The sequence below is a fragment of the Pseudophryne corroboree genome (genome assembly GCF_028390025.1).
Source record: "Pseudophryne corroboree isolate aPseCor3 chromosome 3 unlocalized genomic scaffold, aPseCor3.hap2 SUPER_3_unloc_3, whole genome shotgun sequence".
Classification (NCBI taxonomy): Eukaryota; Metazoa; Chordata; class Amphibia; order Anura; family Myobatrachidae; genus Pseudophryne; species Pseudophryne corroboree.
In genome coordinates this window covers 2,850,726-2,869,794 of record NW_026967519.1, presented here as the reverse complement: position 1 = coordinate 2,869,794, position 19,069 = coordinate 2,850,726, and the positions used below count along the sequence as shown (strand labels likewise).

The window sequence follows — 19,069 nt, the reverse complement described above, 5'->3', positions numbered from 1 at the left end:
AAGTGCACTGCAAATGGCACACGGGCCATCATTCCGAGCTGTTCGCTCGCAAGCTGCTTTTAGCAGCTTTGCACACGCTAAACCACCGCCTACTGGGAGTGAATCTTAGCTTATCAAAATTGCGACCGACGGATTCGCAATATTGCGATTAGACCTCTCTTAGCAGTTTCTGAGTAGCTCCAGACTTACTCGGCATCTGCTATCAGTTCAGTGCTTGTCGTTCCTGGTTTGACGTCACAAACACACCCAGCGTTCGCCCAGACACTCCCCCGTTTCTCCAGACACTCCCGCGTTTTTCCCAGAAACGGTAGCGTTTTTTCGCACACACCCATAAAATGGTCAGTTTCCGCCCAGAAACACCAACTTCCTGTCAATCACATTACGATCACCAGAACGATGAAAAAGTCGTGAGTAAAATACCTAACTGCATAGCAAATTTACTTGGCTCAGTCGCAGTGCGAACATTGCGCATGCGCAATGAGCGGAAAATTGATGCGATGCGAAGAAAAATACAGAGCGAACAACTCGGAATGACCACCACTGTGAGGTAAAGTGCATGGCACACTGTGTGAAGTAAAGTGCATTGCAGATGGCATACTGTGAGGTAAAGTTCATGGCGCACTGTGTGAAGTAAAGTGCATTGCAGATGGCATACTGCGAGGTAAAGTGCATGGCACACTGTGTGAAGTAAAGTGCACTGCAGATGGCATACTGCGAGGTAAAGTGTATGGCACACTGTGCAAAGTAAAGTGCACTGCAGATGGCATACTGTGAGGTAAAGTGCATGGCACACTGTGTGAAGTAAAGTGCACTGCAGATGGCATACTGTGAGGTAAAGTGCATGGCACACTGTGCAAAGTAAAGTGCACTGCAGATGGCATACTGCGAGGTAAAGTTCATGGCACACTGTGCGAAGTAAAGTGCACTGCAGATGGCATACTGTGAGGTAAAGTGCATGGCACTGTGTGAAGAAAAGTGCACTGCAGATGGCATACTGTGAGGTAAAGTTCATGGCACACTGCGAAGTAAAGTGCACTGCAGATGGCATACTGCGAGGTAAAGTACATGGCACACTGTGCAAAGTAAAGTGCACTGCAGATGGCATACTGTGAGGTAAAGTGCATGGCACACTGTGCAAAGTAAAGTGCACTGCAAATGGCACACGGGCCATCATTCCGAGTTGTTCGCTCGCAAGCTGCTTTTAGCAGCTTTGCACACGCTAAACCTCCGCCTACTGGGAGTGAATCTTAGCTTATCAAAATTGCGACCGACGGATTCGCAATATTGCGATTAGACCTCTCTTAGCAGTTTCTGAGTAGCTCCAGACTTACTCGGCATCTGCTATCAGTTCAGTGCTTGTTGTTCCTGGTTTGACGTCACAAACACACCCAGCGTTCGCCCAGACACTCCCCCGTTTCTCCAGACACTCCCGCGTTTTTCCCAGAAACGGTAGCGTTTTTTCGCACACACCCATAAAATGGTCAGTTTCCGCCCAGAAACACCAACTTCCTGTCAATCACATTACGATCACCAGAACGATGAAAAAGTCGTGAGTAAAATACCTAACTGCATAGCAAATTTACTTGGCTCAGTCGCAGTGCGAACATTGCGCATGCGCAATGAGCGGAAAATTGATGCGATGCGAAGAAAAATACAGAGCGAACAACTCGGAATGACCACCACTGTGAGGTAAAGTGCATGGCACACTGTGTGAAGTAAAGTGCATTGCAGATGGCATACTGTGAGGTAAAGTTCATGGCACACTGTGTGAAGTAAAGTGCATTGCAGATGGCATACTGCGAGATAAAGTGCATGGCACACTGTGTGAAGTAAAGTGCACTGCAGATGGCATACTGCGAGGTAAAGTGTATGGCACACTGTGCAAAGTAAAGTGCACTGCAGATGGCATACTGTGAGGTAAAGTGCATGGCACACTGTGTGAAGTAAAGTGCACTGCAGATGGCATACTGTGAGGTAAAGTGCATGGCACACTGTGCAAAGTAAAGTGCACTGCAGATGGCATACTGCGAGGTAAAGTTCATGGCACACTGTGCGAAGTAAAGTGCACTGCAGATGGCATACTGTGAGGTAAAGTGCATGGCACTGTGTGAAGAAAAGTGCACTGCAGATGGCATACTGTGAGGTAAAGTTCATGGCACACTGTGCGAAGTAAAGTGCACTGCAGATGGCATACTGCGAGGTAAAGTGCATGGCACACTGTGTGAAGTAAAGTGCACTGCAGATGGCATACTGCGTGGTAAAGTGTATGGCACACTGTGCAAAGTAAAGTGCACTGCAGATAACATACTGTGAGGTAAAGTGCATGGCACACTGTGTGAAGTAAAGTGCACTGCAGATGGCATACTGCGAGGTAAAGTGCATGGCACACTGTGTGAAGTAAAGTGCATTGCAGATGGCATACTGTGAGGTAAAGTGCATGGCACACTGTGTGAAGTAAAGTGCACTGCAGATGGCATACTGTGAGGTAAAGTGCATGGCACACTGTGTGAAGTAAAGTGCATTGCAGGTGGCATACTGTGAGGTAAAGTGCATGGCACACTGTGTGAAGTAAAGTGCACTTCAGGTGGCATACTGCGAGGTAAAGTGCATGGTACACTGTGTGAAGTAAAGTGCATTGCAGGTGGCATACTGTGAGGTAAAGTGCATGGCACACTGTGTGAAGTAAAGTGCACTGCAGATGGCATACTGTGAGGTAAAGTGCATGGCACACTGTGTGAAGTAAAGTGCATTGCAGATGGCATACTGTGAGGTAAAGTGCATGGCACACTGTGTGAAGTAAAGTGCACTGCAGATGGCATACTGTGAGGTAAAGTGCATGGCACACTGTGTGAAGTAAAGTGCACTGCAGATGGCATACTGTGAGGTAAAGTGCATGGCACACTGTGTGAAGTAAAGTGCACTGCAGATGGCATACTGCGAGGTAAAGTGCATGGCACACTGTGTGAAGTAAAGTGCACTGCAGATGGCATACTGCGAGGTAAAGTACATGGCATACTGTGTGAAGTAAAGTGCACTGCAGATGGCATACTGTGAGGTAAAGTGCATGGCACACTGTGTGAAGTAAAGTGCACTGCAGATGGCATACTGTGAGGTAAAGTACATGGCACACTGTGTGAAGTAAAGTGCACTGCAGATGGCATACTGCGAGGTAAAGTGCATGGCACACTGTGCAAAGTAAAGTGCACTGCAGATGGCATACTGTGAGGTAAAGTCATACTTGCCTACTCTCCCGGAATGGCCGGGAGGCTCCCGAAAATCGGGTGACCCTCCCGGCCCCACGGAAGAGCAGACAAGTCTCCCGTTTTTTTAAGTCCCCCCCCTGCCCGGCCGCCCACTTTGAGAGTAAAGTGGGCGGTCCGGACAGTAGATGACGCGATTCTTGTTGAATCGCGTCATCATAGTCACGCCCCCCTGCTGTAAAATGCCGGTTATCGCGGCATTACAGAGCGGTGGGCGTGGTTTAAACGGGGTCCGCTATAACCCCGCCCTCGTTCCGCCTCCTCCCGCCCCCTCCTCTCGACATTGCCCAGCCCAGCCCCTCCACTGAGCCGTCCTGGCAGCTCTCTCCCGGAGAGAGCTGCCAGAAGGTAGGCAACTATGGGTAAAGTGCATGGCACACTGTGTGAAGTAAAGTGCACTGCAGATGGCATACTGTGAGGTAAAGTGCATGGCACACTGTGTGAAGTAAGGTGCATTGCAGATGGCATACTGTGAGGTAAAGTGCATGGCACACTGTGTGAAGTAAAGTGCACTGCAGATGGCATACTGTGAGGTAAAGTGCATGGCACACTGTGTGAAGTAAAGTGCATTGCAGATGGCACACTGTGAGGTAAAGTGCATGGCACACTGTGTGAAGTAAAGTGCATTGCAGATGGCATACTGTGAGGTAAAGTGCATGGCACACTGTGTGAAGTAAAGTGCACTGCAGATGGCATACTGCGAGGTAAAGTGCATGGCACACTGTGTGAAGTAAAGTGCACTGCAGATGGCATACTGTGAGGTAAAGTGCATGGCACACTGTGTGAAGTAAGGTGCATTGCAGATGGCATACTGTGAGGTAAAGTGCATGGCACACTGTGTGAAGTAAAGTGCACTGCAGATGGCATACTGTGAGGTAAAGTGCATGGCACACTGTGTGAAGTAAAGTGCACTGCAGATGGCATACTGTGAGGTAAAGTGCATGGCACACTGTGTGAAGTAAAGTGCACTGCAGATGGCATACTGCGAGGTAAAGTGCATGGCACACTGTGTGAAGTAAAGTGCACTGCGGATGGCATACCGCGAGGTAAAGTGCATGGCACAATGTGTGAAGTAAAGTGCATTGCAGATGGCATACCGTGAGGTAAAGTACATGGCACACTGTGTGAGGTAAAGTGCACTGCAGATGGCATACTGCGAGGTAAAGTGCATGGCACACTGTGTGAAGTAAAGTGCACTGCGGATGGCATACTGTGAGGTAAAGTGCATGGCACACTGTGTGAAGTAAAGTGCACTGCGGATGGCATACTGCGAGGTAAAGTGCATGGCACACTGTGTGAAGTAAAGTGCACTGCAGATGGCATACTGCGAGGTAAAGTGCATGGCACACTGTGTGAAGTAAAGTGCACTGCAGATGGCATACTGCGAGGTAAAGTGCATGGCACACTGTGTGAAGTAAAGTGCAGTGCAGATGGCATACTGCGAGGTAAAGTGCATGGCACACTGTGTGAAGTAAAGTGCACTGCAGATGGCACACTGCGAGGTAAAGTGCATGGCACACTGTGTGAAGTAAAGTGCACTGCAGATGGCACAGTGTGAGGTAAAGTGCATGGCACACTGTGTGAAGTAAAGTGCACTGCAGATGGCATACTGTGAGGTAAAGTTCATGGCACACTGTGTGAAGTAAAGTGCATTGCAGGTGGCATACTGTGAAGTAAAGTGCATGGCACACTGTGCGAAGTAAAGTGCATTGCAGATGGCATACTGTGAGGTAAAGTGCATGGCACACTGTGTGAAGTAAAGTCAACTGCAGATGGCATACTGCGAGGTAAAGTACATGGCACACTGTGTGAAGTAAAGTGCAGTGCAGATGGCATACTGCGAGGTAAAGTGTATGGCACACTGTGTGAAGTAAAGTGCACTGCAGATGGCATACTGTGTGAAGTAAAGTACATGGCACACTGTGTGAAGTAAGGTGCACTGCAGATGGCATACTGTGAGGTAAAGTACATGGCATACTGTGTGAAGTAAAGTGCATTGCAGATGGCATACTGTGAGGTAAAGTGCATGGCACACTGTGTGAAGTAAAGTGCACTGCAGATGGCATACTGTGAGGTAAAGTGCATGGCACACTGTGCAAAGTAAAGTGCATTGCAGACGGCATACTGCGAGGTAAAGTGCATGGCACACTGTGTGAAGTAAAGTACATTGCAGATGGCATACTGTGAGGTAAAGTGCATGGCACACTGTGTGAAGTAAAGTACATTGCAGATGGCATACTGTGAGGTAAAGTGCATGGCACACTGTGCAAAGTAAAGTGCATTGCAGATGGCATACTGCGAGGTAAAGTGCATGGCACACTGTGTGAAGTAAAGTGCACTGCAGATGGCATACTGCGAGGTAAAGTGCATGGCACACTGTGTGAAGTAAAGTGCACTGCAGATGGCATACTGCGAGGTAAAGTGCATGGCACACTGTGTGAAGTAAAGTACATTGCAGATGGCATACTGCGAGGTAAAGTGCATGGCACACTGTGTGAAGTAAAGTGCATTGCAGATGGCATACTGCGAGGTAAAGTGCATGGCACACTGTGTGAAGTAAAGTGCATTGCAGATGGCATACTGTGAGGTAAAGTACATGGCACACTGTGTGAAGTAAAGTGCACTGCAGATGGCATACTGTGAGGTAAAGTGCATGGCACACTGTGTGAAGTAAAGTGCACTGCAGATGGCATACTGTGAGGTAAAGTACATGGCACACTGTGTAAAGTAAAGTGCACTGCAGATGGCATACTGCGAGGTAAAGTGCATGGCACACTGTGTGAAGAAAAGTGCACTGCAGATGGCATACTGTGAGGTAAAGTGCATGGCACACTGTGTGAAGTAAAGTGCACTGCAGATGGCATACTGCGAGGTAAAGTTCATGGCACACTGTGTAAAGTAAAGTGCACTGCAGATGGCATACTGCGAGGTAAAGTGCATGGCACACTGTGTGAAGAAAAGTGCACTGCAGATGGCATACTGCGAGGTAAAGTGTATGGCACACTGTGTAAAGTAAAGTGCACTGCAGATGGCATACTGCGAGGTAAAGTACATGGCACACTGTGTGAAGTAAAGTGCAGTGCAGATGGCATACTGCGAGGTAAAGTACATGGCACACTGTGTGAAGTAAAGTGCACTGCAGATGGCATACTGCGAGGTAAAGTACATGGCACACTGTGTGAAGTAAAGTGCACTGCAGATGGCATACTGCGAGGTAAAGTACATGGCACACTGTGTGAAGTAAAGTGCACTGCAGATGGCATACTGCGAGGTAAAGTACATGGCATACTGTGTGAAGTAAAGTGCACTGCAGATGGCATACTGTGAGGTAAAGTACATGGCACACTGTGTAAAGTAAAGTGCACTGCAGATGGCATACTGCGAGGTAAAGTGCATGGCACACTGTGTGAAGAAAAGTGCACTGCAGATGGCATACTGTGAGGTAAAGTACATGGCACACTGTGTGAAGTAAAGTACATTGCAGATGGCATACTGTGAGGTAAAGTGCATGGCACACTGTGTGAAGTAAAGTGCACTGCAGATGGCATACTGTGAGGTAAAGTGCATGGCACACTGTGTGAAGTAAAGTACATTGCAGATGGCATACTGCGAGGTAAAGTACATGGCATACTGTGTGAAGTAAAGTGCACTGCAGATGGCATACTGTGAGGTAAAGTGCATGGCACACTGTGTGAAGTAAAGTGCACTGCAGATGGCATACTGCGAGGTAAAGTGCATGGCACACTGTGTGAAGTAAAGTGCACTGCAGATGGCATACTGCGAGGTAAAGTACATGGCACACTGTGTGAAGTAAAGTGCATTGCAGATGGCATACTGCGAGGTAAAGTGCATGGCACACTGTGTGAAGTAAAGTGCATTGCAGATGGCATACTGCGAGGTAAAGTGCATGGCACACTGTGTGAAGTAAAGTACATTGCAGATGGCATACTGCGAGGTAAAGTACATGGCACACTGTGTGAAGTAAAGTGCACTGCAGATGGCATACTGCGAGGTAAAGTACATGGCACACTGTGTGAAGTAAAGTGCACTGCAGATGGCATACTGCGAGGTAAAGTACATGGCACACTGTGTGAAGTAAAGTGCACTGCAGATGGCATACTGTGAGGTAAAGTGCATGGCACACTGTGTGAAGTAAAGTGCACTGCGGATGGCATACTGCGAGGTAAAGTGCATGGCACACTGTGTGAAGTAAAGTGCACTGCAGATGGCATACTGTGAGGTAAAGTACATGGCACACTGTGTGAAGTAAAGTGCACTGCGGATGGCATACTGCGAGGTAAAGTGCATGGCACACTGTGTGAAGTAAAGTGCACTGCAGATGGCATACTGCGAGGTAAAGTACATGGCACACTGTGTGAAGTAAAGTGCACTGCAGATGGCATACTGCGAGGTAAAGTACATGGCACACTGTGTGAAGTAAAGTGCACTGCAGATGGCATACTGTGAGGTAAAGTGCATGGCACACTGTGTGAAGTAAAGTGCACTGCGGATGGCATACTGCGAGGTAAAGTGCATGGCACACTGTGTGAAGTAAAGTGCACTGCAGATGGCATACTGTGAGGTAAAGTACATGGCACACTGTGTGAAGTAAAGTGCACTGCGGATGGCATACTGCGAGGTAAAGTGCATGGCACACTGTGTGAAGTAAAGTGCACTGCAGATGGCATACTGTGAGGTAAAGTGCATGGCACACTGTGTGAAGTAAAGTGCACTGCGGATGGCATACTGCGAGGTAAAGTGCATGGCACACTGTGTGAAGTAAAGTGCACTGCAGATGGCATACTGCGAGGTAAAGTACATGGCACACTGTGTGAAGTAAAGTGCACTGCAGATGGCATACTGTGAGGTAAAGTGCATAGCACACTGTGTGAAGTAAAGTGCATTGCAGATGGCATACTGTGAGGTAAAGTGCATGGCACACTGTGTGAAGTAAAGTGCATTGCAGATGGCATACTGTGAGGTAAAGTGCATGGCACACTGTGTGAAGTAAAGTGCATTGCAGATGGCATACTGTGAGGTAAAGTGCATGGCACACTGTGTGAAGTAAAGTGCACTGCAGATGGCATACTGCGAGGTAAAGTACATGGCACACTGTGTGAAGTAAAGTGCACTGCAGATGGCATACTGCGAGGTAAAGTACATGGCACACTGTGTGAAGTAAAGTGCACTGCAGATGGCATACTGCGAGGTAAAGTACATGGCACACTGTGTGAAGTAAAGTGCACTGCAGATGGCATACTGTGAGGTAAAGTGCATGGCACACTGTGTGAAGTAAAGTGCACTGCGGATGGCATACTGCGAGGTAAAGTGCATGGCACACTGTGTGAAGTAAAGTGCACTGCAGATGGCATACTGTGAGGTAAAGTACATGGCACACTGTGTGAAGTAAAGTGCACTGCGGATGGCATACTGCGAGGTAAAGTGCATGGCACACTGTGTGAAGTAAAGTGCACTGCAGATGGCATACTGCGAGGTAAAGTACATGGCACACTGTGTGAAGTAAAGTGCACTGCAGATGGCATACTGCGAGGTAAAGTACATGGCACACTGTGTGAAGTAAAGTGCACTGCAGATGGCATACTGTGAGGTAAAGTGCATGGCACACTGTGTGAAGTAAAGTGCACTGCGGATGGCATACTGCGAGGTAAAGTGCATGGCACACTGTGTGAAGTAAAGTGCACTGCAGATGGCATACTGTGAGGTAAAGTACATGGCACACTGTGTGAAGTAAAGTGCACTGCGGATGGCATACTGCGAGGTAAAGTGCATGGCACACTGTGTGAAGTAAAGTGCACTGCAGATGGCATACTGTGAGGTAAAGTGCATGGCACACTGTGTGAAGTAAAGTGCACTGCGGATGGCATACTGCGAGGTAAAGTGCATGGCACACTGTGTGAAGTAAAGTGCACTGCGGATGGCATACTGCGAGGTAAAGTACATGGCACACTGTGTGAAGTAAAGTGCACTGCGGATGGCATACTGCGAGGTAAAGTGCATGGCACACTGTGTGAAGTAAAGTGCACTGCAGATGGCATACTGTGAGGTAAAGTGCATGGCACACTGTGTGAAGTAAAGTGCACTGCAGATGGCATACTGTGAGGTAAAGTGCATAGCACACTGTGTGAAGTAAAGTGCATTGCAGATGGCATACTGTGAGGTAAAGTGCATGGCACACTGTGTGAAGTAAAGTGCATTGCAGATGGCATACTGTGAGGTAAAGTGCATGGCACACTGTGTGAAGTAAAGTGCATTGCAGATGGCATACTGTGAGGTAAAGTGCATGGCACACTGTGTGAAGTAAAGTGCACTGCGGATGGCATACTGCGAGGTAAAGTGCATGGCACACTGTGTGAAGTAAAGTGCACTGCGGATGGCATACTGCGAGGTAAAGTACATGGCACACTGTGTGAAGTAAAGTGCACTGCAGATGGCATACTGTGAGGTAAAGTGCATGGCACACTGTGTGAAGTAAAGTGCAGTGCAGATGGCATACTGCGAGGTAAAGTGCATGGCACACTGTGTGAAGTAAAGTGCACTGCAGATGGCATACTGTGAGGTAAAGTGCATGGCACACTGTGTGAAGTAAAGTGCACTGCAGATGGCATACTGTGAGGTAAAGTGCATGGCACACTGTGTGAAGTAAAGTGCACTGCAGATGGCATACTGTGAGGTAAAGTGCATGGCACACTGTGTGAAGTAAAGTGCACTGCAGATGGCATACTGTGAGGTAAAGTGCATGGCACACTGTGTGAAGTAAAGTGCACTGCAGATGGCATACTGTGAGGTAAAGTGCATGGCACACTGTGTGAAGTAAAGTGCACTGCAGATGGCATACTGTGAGGTAAAGTGCATGGCACACTGTGTGAAGTAAAGTGCATTGCAGATGGCATACTGTGAGGTAATGTACATAAGGGAGAGAGAGTGGCCTGCTGCGTCTCTGCTAAACCAACCCCAATATCTCCTCTACTGAAATCATACTCGGAGACAAGATCTGGGATTTAATCATTGGCCACAGTTTTATTAAACATTACCTTATTTACATTTTACATTTTGCAGGGTAGGGACAGAGAACGGTGGGCAAGACACAAAACCCTATCAATGCCTATCATTGATTTATGACGGGGTGTGCCACATACCTACGCCGTAGGCCCTCAGCAACGCCCCCGCTATGGAGCCATGCTCCTCCTTGATTTATAACGGGGCGTGCCACATACCTACGCCGTAGGCCCTCAGCAACGCCCCCGCTATGGAGCCAGCCCCCACAGACCACTCTGGCCTGGTGCGCAGCCGACGGCCCGCCGACGACAGCTGGAGCCTGGCGTGCGGCACCTCGCCGACTGTGAATCTGCAACCTCAGCTGGCTCCCCTGCTCCACCTGCCTTGCGCACCGCTTCTTCCCGCCACTGAGGTTCTCGGGCCTGCCCGGGTACCGAAACCCCCCCCCACCCTGCAATCCGCCCTTCCCTAGACTTCCCCTGCCTTTTGCAATGAGTCGTTGATCAAGTCACTGCTAACCTCCGACAGATGCCTCCGTCAGCCCCGAACATGCCCTTGATCTTCTGACTGGGGACCTTTCCTCCCAGTGCCCTCACGCACTTACTGCCACATTGACCGTCTTCCTGATCCTCCCTATGGCAGCCCCCTTTCGCACGCCGCGTCAGGTCAGCCAGGAGATGATGCTAGAGCACACGATGCTGGCTGCTTGCCACTGCCCCTTTGCCCATGCTAGGTCAGTGCCAATCCCAATCCTTCTTAACATATCAAGGGACTTCGTGTCCCCCACATCGTTACCTCCCGAATGAATGACTGTTGTGTTGGGCCGCTACTCTTGCACAGTGCCCCCCACTGACCAGGTACCACCCACCTTGCTGGCTGGCACCTTTCACCTCTATTCCATCAGCGATAAAGAAGCTGCTGGTCCTCCTGGCATGCTGCCTAGCGCTTCCCACTACTTGGCACCGCCGCGCTCTCTCCTGCGGGAGTCCCGTTTCCTTCACCCAGGAAGGAGGGGGGGGCACACACCCCGACTGCCCCAGCCCGAAACCTGCCAGTTCAAGTATTTGCTTCGCACTGAACTTGATGCTGCTGCGCCGGCGCCCTGCCGCCAGACCCCTCTTCGCTTGCTGGCACGTGGCTCCCTTGTTCCTCTGTCTGGCTTGGACATACAAACTGGCCAGTCTGTGGGCCCTTATGCCCCTAGCCCGCTTGTTGGCGGCCACCATCATGCCACCTTTCTCCTGGCCAGCTTCTTGGCCAGACAACTGCTTTGGCCCCTGCTGGGCACTCCCTGATTCCACCATCTCTGCCAGCTGCCTGTGCTTCACCTGTCACAAAACTGCCAAACCTGACCAGGTGCCCTGGCTGTTTCTGAACGTGCCTTGCACTGTTCCCGACCATGCTGCCGCAGCTTATCTCCCTTGCCCACGCCCGGGCCTAACTCACGAAAAATAGGTAGAAGAGGCAAACCGTTCTATCCTCCTAACATCTGATGCCAACATCAATGGTTGCCCCCTATTGGATCCTGCTGCATTTCCATTAACTTCTGCTAACAACACCAGTAGCACGCTAAATGCAAACCTCCATGGTTACGAACCCTCGGGAACCAGCTGACTCTCTGCATCTCCGTTGCCGGCAGCCCGTGGGCCAACGCTTCAAAGCAGTAAGTTAGGAAAAACCTTCCTAACCTCCTATTGTATGCCAACATCGATGCTTTGAACCCTCGGATGCTAAAACTGTCTTGGGCCCTCAGTTTCTCTGGTGCAATAGGCACGCTGAATACCCCCAGCATGACCTGTAGTTCGCGCAGCAATTGGCTGTGCTGCAGCTTGTGGCCCTGCCCCCAGGAGATCATCTAGGTGGTGTGCTGTGGCTCTTGACCCTGTGCGCCCCTGCCGGCACCACTGCAGGTAAGAGTTGAATGCTCCGCAGACAGCACCCGAAATGGCGCAGCCCATCGGCAATACATTTTCCCCTGAAAAATTCTCCACCGCAGCTTCGTCCCATGAGACTGAAACTCTCCTGATGCAAAGGGAAGCAGCCTTAATAGGCTGACTCTAAGTCCAGCTTTGCCCTTAGGGCTCCCAATGTCAGGCTCCATAACGTGATCGGATCCTGACATATGATATTGTGTATATACTGTCTGACATGTAGTATCATACTATTCCCTATTTTATAAATGACATTTCTTAAACTGCATTGTAATTAACATAGAGGACAGTTGCAATTCCCCTTTGCTGGATTGTAAAAGAACAGGATGTTTATTTTTCACCACAGGGGGTGGGGGCTGTAATGTGAGACAGCTCAGAAAGCCTGATACCTGGCTTCCAGACTCCGCCTCTTCCCAGGGGTCATCACACCTCGCAAGAGGAGTATCTGATAAGGCTGCTTCCTGAATGACAGCTATAAAATTGCTGTAGGATGGACAGGAAACCCAATCTCTGAGCTTCAAACACAAATGCTTTTGACTTTTTGAGTGTGTATAACTGGAAAAGCAGGCTCAACACACTGTGGGGTAAATTTACGAAGGTGGGAGATTTTTAGAAGTGGTGATGTTGCCCATAGCAACCAATCATATTCTACTTAACATTTGTCTAGCTGCTTCTAGAAGATAATAGATACAATCTGATTGGTTGCTATGGGCAACATCACCAGTTCTAAAAATATCCCACCTTAGTAAATTTACCCCTGTGTCTTCAAATTCTCTTGCCTTTGAAAAAGGGTTAAAACCCCCACCAGTAAGGGGGGGGTTTCTTTCGAGTGGATAACAGGGCTTAAGACTGACCTGCTCACCCTCCCTTGTGCTCGGACCGTCCTAATGGCCACCTCACTGGCTGATACTGCCCTGAGCATAGTTCCTTGCCTAATGCGTCGGTCACCAACGCCCCTTCGGGGTAGGACAGGTGCTGGATGTGCCTGACCTCCCTCCCCAAAGGTGAAATTACCCATCCTGGCAAATGGCGGGACTGCAAATGGCCCCACCGTCCTGCTAACGCTATTTCCTTATCGATTTTCTCGCGTACCGCCCCCAGCTGCCTCCTTGCGGACCTTATGTCCCTGGAGGTACTGTTGGCGTGCCTCTCTGGTTATAGGTACCCTAAAACCATCCTTGAAGCCCTCCCCCCCGCAGAGAATTGGCTTCCTTTAAACCTGGGATACCTGGGCAGCCCTGCCAGGCCCAAGCCCAACTCCACAGGACTATTCGCTTTTCCTAGGCCCAGCTGGTGTGGGCCCCTTTTGCGGGTGACTACCCCTCTCTCTGTCGCACTCCTTGACGGAGTGGTTCACGCTACAGAACGTGCATGCGTGCTTGTAGTTGCACTGGGTGCGGATGCACGCATAATGCAGAAAAACCCAGTGTCTAATTTCTTGCTTTGCATGCCCTGCCCTGGATTTTTTGTGGCGCTGCGCCCCATTTAGCTATGGCCGCCGCCTGCGCTTTGAGCCAGATGTCTAAGTCTCTAGTGCCAAAGTCAATGGGCTTTATGCCCCACGGCCTTTGCGCTGACAACCTCATCATATTTTCACCACACCTTTCCCCTGTGTTCCTTGTACACAGGATACATGAAATTGGTGTATTTTAACATGCTCATGGCTGCCTCTGTGTAAAAACAGTGGCCCTCATTCCGAGTTGTTCGCTCGGTAAATTTCTTCGCATCGCAGCGATTTGCCACTTAGTGCGCATGCGCAATGTCCGCACTGCGACTGCGCCAAGTAAATTTGCTAAGAAGTTTGGATTTTTACTCACGGCTTTTTCATCGCTTAGGCGATCGGAGTGAGATTGACAGGAAGTGGGTGTTACTGGGCGGAAACAGGCCGTTTTATGGGCGTGTGGGAAAAAACGCTACCGTTTCTGGGAAAAACGCGGGATTGGCTGGAGAAACGGAGGAGTGTCTGAGCGAACGCTGGGTGTGTTTGTGACGTCAAACCAGGAACGACAAGCACTGAACTGATCGCACTGGCAGAGTAAGTCTCGAGCTACTCAGAAACTGCACAGAGATGTCTTATCGCAATGTTGCGAATCTTTCGTTCGCAATATTTAGAAGCTAAGATTCACTCCCAGTAGGCGGCGGCTTAGCGTGTGCAATGCTGCTAAAATCGGCTTGCGAGCGAACAACTCGGAATGAGGGCCGGTGTCCCTCAGAGGAAAACCAGGCAAACGCAGGGAGAACATACAAACTCCCCACAGATATAGCTCTGGCAGTATTGCTAACATTCTGTACATTCCGCACATTTCCTGGAGTGAACATATATCTATAAAAGCCCCTTTTTCAATCTCCTTTCTAGTCAGCGCCGGCAAATGGGCCTCAACTGATCTGAAAGCGCATACCAGGCCTGCGGTTCCTTGCACAAAGGCTGTCGCCTTATCATGCTGTACCAATCCCGTTTTTTCCCGGTTGCATCCGCCGCGGGGATGCTGACACTGTACCTCCTGCGCGCTTCCTGGCATAACACACATTTTATGCAAACTGTTATTACTCAACCCCCCTGCTGCGTTGCACAACTCGCTGCATATAATTTGCACATTCTGACAACTATTGGGGGTCATACAAACATTATGCGAATCATTATTGTCGACATTGTTCTTACCGATCCCAAGCGCCGCGTCATCGATCGTTTGTCCCTCCGGGTACTGCGTGTCCTGTGCCGACCCTGGCCCAAGGAGATGACCCAGCCGCTGTCCCTCTGGGTGCTGCGTATCCTGCGCCGACCTTGGCACAAAGAGATGACCCCGACACATGGGTGTGCTCCGCGTGAAACGTTGGAAGTGGTGGCGCAACACTGAACAAAGCGTAGCCCGTGCTCTCGCCTCCTTGCCTCTGATCCCTGCCGCTCGGACGCCTCTCGTGATGCTCTCTCCGCGGCGTGATAAACTGCTGCTCGCGATTAGGGTAGCTCCGTTGCGGTGTTGAGTCTGCGCTAATGAAAGCCCTTGCTCCCTGCTCCCACTGCCTCATGCTCCCCAAACAAGATCTCTGCGGGCTGCCATGACACCTGCCTGTGCCGCTGTATTCTTCGTGATGAACTTGTTCCCTGGCGCGGTAAGGTTATTCCAGTCGACCTGCTCGGCTCCCATTCGACCTTGAGTAATGGCGGCTGCTTCTTGCGGGTGAAAGGTAACGGGGTGGTTTATGACGGTGACCGCGATCCCTCACCGTGCGTCGTCTGCGTTGACTCTCTACCTCACTGCGATGGCTGCCGACACGTGCTGACGCTTCCGCTGTGCTGTTGGTCCAACACCCTGTGGACTACGATGCTGCCTCCACGATACTCAGTCCGCTGCTCCCGCTCCTGATGCCGATACCGCTGCTCCTGCCTCTCCGCGGCTTGTTGTAGCGTGGATCGTGATTTGCGTTGCTCCCCTGCGCTGTCCTGTTCAGCGTGATGAAAACTGCCAATGCGTGCAGGCGCTCCCGTTGCGCTGTGCTGTTGGTCCAACACCTCTTTGGACTACGATGCTGACCGCTGCCTCCACGATGTTCGGACCGCTGCTCCTGATGCTGGTATCACTGCTCCTGCCTCTCCACATGCCTGAAACAGCTGCACCATCGATACCCAGCGTTGCCTGCTGTAAGCCCTTGTCGGTGAAAAGTGACGTCCGCTGCTTGCCGCTGGCGATGCTCTCCCATGGGACTGTGACCGATGCCGTCTGCACTGAGAGAAGGGCCTGCATGGTTACGCTGCTCCCGATGTACCTGGCTCCTCTATCCCGGCTTCTGGACCATCTGATTCTGTGGCCGCGGGCATGCCTTCATATCTGGCCGCTAAATCGACCACACCGTGCTGCTGCTCCGTGCTGTTGGGTGCCTCTGCCTCCTTGCCGCTGTAAATTCCCCCTTCCTCTTCTTTGTTCCAGCCGGGGTCTGGCCACCAGGGTCAACTCCCTCTGCCTGAAATCCACTCTGCTCCTGCAGTTGCAGCCTCTTCTCCCTGTGGAAATCTTCGTTCGGTATGACTTCCTCCCCCACCTCCTCCTGGACACTCTGTGGGATAATTTGCTTTCTGCTGGATCTCCCTGGCTCTTTGCTCCCGTGAGACTGGGCTACTGTCGCTGGGAGGGAATGCTGCATCTTTCTGCTGGATCTCCCTGCTGGCTCTCCATGCTTGCGTGCTCCTGCTGCAGCTGGGGGGATCCGGTCTGAAGATCGACAGTGTATAGGTCGACAATGTTTAGGTCGACCACTATAGGTCGACATGGATGGAAGGTCGACAGGGTTTCTAGGTCGACATGTGCTAGGTCGACAGGTCTAAAGGGCGACATGAGTTTTTCACTTTTTTTTTGTTTTTTCATTCTTAACGATCCACGTGGACTACGTTAGGAACGGTAAAGTGTGCCGAGCGAAGCGGTAGCAGAGTGAAGGCACCATGCCCGAAGCATGGCGAGCGAAGAAAACGACACCAAAAACAAAAACCTCATGTCGACCTTTAGACCTGTCGACCTAGCACATGTCGACCTAGAAACCCTGTCGACCTTCCATCCATGTCGACCTAGTGACTGTCGACCTATAGTGGTCGGCCTAAACATTGTCGACCTAGACAGACACTGTCGATAAAACGAACCACACCCGCAACTTGTAGTAGGAGATCTGCTCTGCCTGCTGAGACTACAGGCTACAGGTGGCTCTGGGCCCGCCCTTTGTTCTCCAGAGACTGGCCTGCTGGATGCTGCATGGTGCTGCTATCTGTTTGCAGCTCTAGCCTGGAATGCAGCCTCCCCCCTCTGCCTCAGCCTTTTAACCCCCTCATGGCTCTTTCCTCCCCCTGCTAGCCTACTGGCAGCCCTGATCTCCTAGGTGTGACGGGGAGGACGGGTATACCTGCCCCCGTCCCTCCCTTTCCCCCGTTTGGCCCGCGGCCGCGTGTGCCCCCCCTCTCCCCTATATCGCTGCAGCGCCATTTTGGCGCCTATGCTCCCTTCGCACACTGAATTACAAAGGTTTTATGTAAAATGGATATAAGCAAATTCATCTGAGCTGTCTCCATCGTATATAGAAGCTTCCATGTTATACATTCCTGAGCTGAAGCGCTGTAGCATATTGGTAGTTGGTTTAAAATCCTTGCAACAAATACCCAGGCGTCTTAAGGGGGTACTGACGGAGCGATCGCTGCTTAAAATCTAAGCAATCTGACTAGATTGCTTAGATTTTAAGCACGATCGCTCCGTGTGTAGCCCCCTCAGCGATAGCGATGCGCAGCCCCGCGCATCGCTATCGCTGCTGCTAGATTGGCCTGCATGCAGGCCAATCTAGCGGGTCGCTAACTTCACCCGCTGGGTGAAGTGAGCGGCCCCCCCGTCTCCCCCCGCACGCTCAGCACAGATCGCGCTGTGCTGAGCGCCGGGAGAGATGTGTGCTGAGCGGTTCGCTCAGCACACATCTCTCTGACATCGGCTGGTGAGTACTGGCCTTTACACCATATCTGACATAAAGAATAGCACATAAAGTGTCCTGAATTGCTGCACTGTTGTGTGTCTGGTCAGTGTCTTTGTTGTTATCATTGTTAAATACAAATTAGCCCTACTGAATACACACAACCGGCAGTCTGTAACAATAGACATAATGAATGACTCCCCATCATTTCTTTAAGACTCTATTCATCCACAACTGTCTGTGTGAGGATCTGTGTTATATGGATGAGTGACTAATTATCTCTGAAAGTCGGTGTCAGTGATACCTAAAAACAAAAGAAGCCCAAAAACAAGCAGCAAAAAAAATTATAAGCCCAAAAACAAGCAACCACCCAAAAAAATAAACAACCAGAAGAAAAAACAAGCCCAATTCCGCTTGTTATAAACTGGATTGGCAACTATGATCCTGAGCACACAGAGCTCACAGCTATACAGGGTGGTAACATCCTAGCATAGGAGGAGACGGGGGTGTAGCACTGACCAATCAGCATGAGGGGAGGAGGTGTGGCCACCCCCTGACTATCATGGCAGCTGCATCTCTCATTCTCACAGTCACTGTACAGAGACGCCTGAGAACAGAACGTACAGTAAGTAATAACTATTCTCTGTCACTGTTAGTCATCCCCCCTGTATAGTTGTGTGTGTGTGTATATGTGTGTGTGTATATATATATATATATATACACCGTATATATCGTTCAACCTTCCTGTATAGCCATGTATGTGTGTATATATATATATATATATATATATATATATATATACACTGTATATCTCGTTCGGCCTTCCTGTATAGCCATGTATGTGTATATATATATATATATATATATATATATATACTGTATATATCGTTCAGCCTTCCTGTATAGCTGTGTGTATATACAGGTTGAGTATCACTTATCCAAAGTGCTTCGGACCAGAAGTATTTTGGATATCGGATTTTTCAGTATTTTGGAACAATTACATACCATAATGAGATATCATGGCTATGGGACCCAAGTCTAAGTACAGGATGCATTTATGTTTCATATACACCTTATACATACAGCCTGAAGGTCATTTAATACAATATTATTTATAAGTTTGTACATTAAACAAAGTTTGTGTACACGGAGCCATCAGAAAACAAAGGTTTCACTATCTCACTCAAAAAAATCCATATTTTGGAATATTTGGATATGGGATACTCAACCTGTATCATTGACATGCGGTGGGGTGAGGCAGAGCCTTTCCTGTCATACTAATGTATAAGCCAGAGTTTTTGACTAAATAAAGTATATAAAAAATACGTTAGAAATATCTTCTTTGTTTTATTCTAATCATTTTTATAGTCAAAACTCTGGAGTAAAATGTCTATGGCCTCACCTGAATATCTTTTCTGCACA

General features: G+C 49.6%; 1 protein-coding gene across 2 annotated transcripts in view; it reads left to right on the top strand.

The window, feature by feature from the left end:
* Positions 1-18,137: 18,137 nt before the first annotated feature.
* LOC134983971 (gastrula zinc finger protein XlCGF26.1-like) overlaps positions 18,138-19,069 on the top strand; it is a 33,210-nt gene continuing 32,278 nt past the window's right edge. For both annotated transcript variants that reach the window (XM_063949618.1, XM_063949617.1), the window contains exon 1: positions 18,138-18,272. The gene's annotated coding sequence lies outside the window, so the exon portion shown is untranslated. The remainder of the gene's footprint in view (positions 18,273-19,069) is intronic.